Below are 4,760 nucleotides of genomic sequence, written 5' to 3'. Positions count from 1 at the left end.
TGATTTTCTTGAACCCTATCGAGCATGTAGTAGAGTCTTGAAATTTTACGAAAGATTCTACAAAATATTAATTTAGAGCCATGATCCTGTTTCTCTGCTGATCTGAGTGGCTATACTGCCTTTAAACCACACGTTGCATGGCAAGTCCTGCTCCCACATGTCTTCTGGTAGCATTTGGATCCTGAGTGTGAAACCTCTTACAATGCCCCTGTGCCTCCCGCAGCTTCCCCTCTCTTTCCACGCCACCTCCACCTGCTGGAGCAACTCTGCCATGCAGTCCAGGTTCCGAGTGCTTTGTTGGGCTTTGTAGTCTCTGCCCACATGAATCAAGTCTGTTCGGAGGGGACAATCAGTACTGGGGGCAGGGGACCTGGCGATAAGAGATGGAGAAAAGACATGGTCCTGTAGCTACTTCACAGTCAGCCCTTGAGAGCCGGAGTGGGCATCGCCCAGATGGCCGGTGGGAGAGACAAAATCCAGCTTTGAGAGAAACGAAGCATTTTCTTGTAGGATTTGCATTAGCTTCTTTTCCATGAGGTCAAAGTTCGGTTATGTTGTTAAATAAAACCTGGGACACATGCTTTTCATTCACTATCTGCTTTCTCAAATACAATGCAGATTTTATCCAGTTGTGGTTTGCTTCTGTTTTAGCTTTTATGGTCATTTTAAGATTTTGAGTGTTCCCCCCGCACCGCCCCCGCCAACCCTGGGTTTTCTTAGTCACTATGCTGAGAAGCCGGGCAGCACTACAATAAGCACTGCTACACAGAAATGACTTTGAATTAGAAGTTCTTTCTGAATTCGATTTTGTACTCCTCTGGGATGGGTGCTACTCCAGACGAGTTCTAACATAAAGCAGTAAAAATACTAGTTAAGTAAATGTATTTATTCATGTCCTTTTGGCTTTTCTATAGTATTTTTCTTTTCTAATAATCTTGAATAATAATCAAATTAATAACTGCATTTACTGAGGGCATATGTGTGAAGCACAGTGTCCTATCATCGCCACATACCACCTTCTATGGCATTTATACAGTCATCTGATACTAAATCAGGTGTTAAATATTTATTGAACAACTATTATATATGATGAACATATAAGAAGATACACGAACTGATACATTAGACATGATCGACTACTTATTCTTAAAATGTTACACCCCAAATTGACCAAATACATCAGATGATTTCACACCAGTGCAAAGTTCAATGGGACATTGATCTGACTGTACACTCTCAGGCAGACAAAGGAAGCAATAGATTTTTGGGGGCTATTTATTCAATGTTAGGTCATTTATTCCCAGAGAGAAAATTCTTTTTGCAATGACATTTTTAGAGAGGAGATCCGCCTCATTTTACACAGAGCTACTGTGAAGCAGTAGACGGATATTAAAAAGCACTTTTTAAGCCTCTTGAAGGAAGCAGACTTGGCAAATGCTAAAGAAGATTACCATTAACAAAAGGCATTTACATGATCTTATTTATAGAATCACCCTTATCCAAATATATTGCCATAGTGTCCTATTTATTTAAGAATGGACTTAATTTTTAGTTACTTCATTAGTTCAAATATCTTCCTCCATTTAAAAAAAATACATTAGGCAATACTTAGTGCTAGAAATAAAGAATAGACGCAGACCTCTTCAAAAAGTCCAATGGAACCTGACAATAATTTGATTTGAAAACGAGCACTGAGAAAACACTTGCTTTTCATATCACACACCCGTCTGTCTTTAGCTTGAAACAGAAAAGTAAAATGTCAATTAGAAACTATTATTGGTGCTATGGAGTGAATCTAGACCAGAAAGCAGTTGACATTTCTAGAAACATCTACTGTCATTGTCACTTGGAGTTTTGTTAAAACACAGTCAAAACTGTTTTATAAGCAGCTTTCAAGACACTAGGCGTCTGAACTTTTGAACAACTTCCTTAATGGACACTAAAATTACTAACTTTTTAAATAATTCTAGGACCTCTGAAAACACATACACAAAAACAAACAAGCAAACATGAATTTAGGGAGCAAATTTCTCATGTAAAGTTGCATTTTTTTTTACTGTTTTTTTTTTTTTTTTTTACATTTTCTTTCTCTATCCTGCGACCAAAAGTTTGTCTCATCCACTATGAGACGCACATTACAGGAGGATGAGGAGGGGGTTAAAAGGTGGTAGAAAAGGCAAAGGACTTCTCCTAAGGTTAATCCTTCAAACTCCAGGAGCCAGTACAGAAGAATCACACATGAGAAAAAAACGTGTATGTGAAACTCTGCTGACAGTAATCACAGTCGTAACATCCTGCCCGCCTGTCTCTCCACGACACCTGACTTCCTGAAGGGCATGAACACAGTTTGGCCAAACAGCAGCACACACTAGCGTTGCGAGCCGCTCATGTTTTGTGCTAGCCCTTCACTGTGTTCTCTGTGTGTGATGGTATTATTTGTCAAAAATTAACAGTGGCTAAACCAGCTTCATTTCTCTCTCTTGATCAGCAGGCTACTCGGGAGGCTGAAGAGGACATCTGTGGGCAAGGCTCCTTCGGTCTTTTTAATGCTCTGTTTTCTTCGTGTATGCCTTCGTCCCCGTGACTGCAGTGTGCCGCAGCAGCTGCTGGCTTGATGTCTGCTTGCCTGATCGAAAGAACAGAAGGACAGATGGAAGACTGCAAAGGGCCTCTTCCCAGGGAAGGGAGACACCCTCCTAAAGGACTTCGGCCCGACTGCGCCCGCCGTGCTCCCTGGCCGCAGCTAGCGTACAGACACTGCCATTTCGACTGTATCATTTTAGCATGAATCACATTTAAATGATACAACATATGTGAAAAGCTTGTCACAGTGCCTGACATGCTGACACTCAATGAATATCAACTGCATGAACACAGAATTCATTTATTTAGAAATAAAAAACTTTACGGAAGCACTGGGGTTCTTTTCATGGGTGAAGGTGGACGTGTTGGGTAAGGTATGTTGGTCTGCATTTCAGTATTTCATTTGTAAGCCGAGTGCTTAGACCTAACAAGAGATTTTCCCGAGTCACATAGTTCATTGAGTAGCCTATTTAATACAAAATACGCACACTTCTATTTAACATAAAATATACTTGAACTATGTCAGCAGACATCCCTCTCTGCACTCATAACCAGTTCTCTATATTTGTGAGTCTGTTTCCATTTTGTTATACACACTTTTTGTGCTTTTTTTTTAAGATTCCACATATAATTGATAGCAGAGTGTCTGTCCTTCTCTGACTTATTTCATCAAGCAAAAAACATCCATGTCCATTCACGTTGTTGCAAAATTTCATTCTTTTTTACGGCTAATATTCCATCGCATATGTATTTACCACATCTTCATCTATTCGTCTGTTGATGGGACACAGGTTGCTTCCATTTCTTGGCAATTGTAAACAATGCTGCTATGAACACTGGGGTGCACTATCTTTTTGAATTAGTGTTTTTTTAACTTCTGATATATACCCAAGAGTGGAGCTGCTGGATCACATGGTGGTTCTATTTTTGGTTGTTTGAGAAATATTCTTACTTCATTTAATTGCTTGGGGAACAAAATGAGATAAGACCTTTATACCAGCAACGTTTGCTTAATATCCACTATGTTCGAGGTTCATAGTACTTAGAACAGGGAAGCTCTTTTATTTTATTGTCAAGAAAATTTTTTGCCTAGCCTACTCGACATCTCTTGATTTTTGTTTCTCTGTGTGTTGGTGGAGCCCTTAAATTCTTTTCCAGCCGTATCTCAACATTGCTCTCTGCTAAATACTCCCTGACTCTGAGCTGAAAATTATGTGGTCCTCTGCACATACTCAGTACTTCTTATTCTCCAAAGTTTTTCTCATATCATTCCTTGAGTCTCCTCATCTCTTTTCTTTTGTAGTAACAGTAGACATTTGTCAAGATCAATACAGTGACCTCTCCCTTCTTCATATTTCCAAGTCCTGACAGACATCCTCTAAATTCTGAAAACACAGAGATAACATTCTGATGCAATTATCCTCTCTCTCTCTATATCCATGATTATTTATATTATTCTGTCATCCTCCCATATAAAAGCCTCATTGAAGATTCCAAGTATGGTTTATTCTCTTTTGTATCCAGGATAGGGTCTCACACAGTAGAAACTGAAAAAAGTTTCAATGAATGAGTAAATGAATGAATGTCTGGGCTGAAAAGCAGAAATTGACTTTTTCAAGACTTTATCTTCAAAATTATTTTAAATATCCACTCCTATTTTAACTATGTTAAGGTGATAGTGGTTGAAATTGGATTAGAAGTCAGATCCAGACTAAGATTCAGAGTTTTTCCAACTACAATGTCCCCTTCTCATTACTTTCCTAACCAAACTGACAAATGAGAAATACGAAGTTTAAAACATTTAAAGCTACAATCCTACCATTGATGAAAGCGTTTATTTAGGTAAAATTTAAATTGTTAATTTTACCTAAAATACATTGTCTTAAATTAAAACTACAGAAGAAATGTAACCAACACTTAAAAAAAAAAAAGCAGAAAGAAAAAAAAAAAAGGACAGGTAATTTCATATGCACTGTCATCTATCAGACCCAACATGTTTTGTTTTTGAAACTTTTATAATGTGGAGGTGTCTGTATTCTCATCCGTATTCTGCCCAAACAGCTGCCATTCACCACCTGCTGTGCAAAACCCACTCGTACTTTTAAAAGCCGCTAGAATTATGTAAAAGAAGGCTTCTTCCAAATCAGCCACCCGTACTTCAAATGTCACCCACACCT

This window comes from Camelus bactrianus, chromosome 23 (assembly GCF_048773025.1).
Source record: "Camelus bactrianus isolate YW-2024 breed Bactrian camel chromosome 23, ASM4877302v1, whole genome shotgun sequence".
NCBI lineage: Eukaryota > Metazoa > Chordata > Mammalia > Artiodactyla > Camelidae > Camelus > Camelus bactrianus.
Note: the sequence above shows the minus strand (reverse complement) of the source record.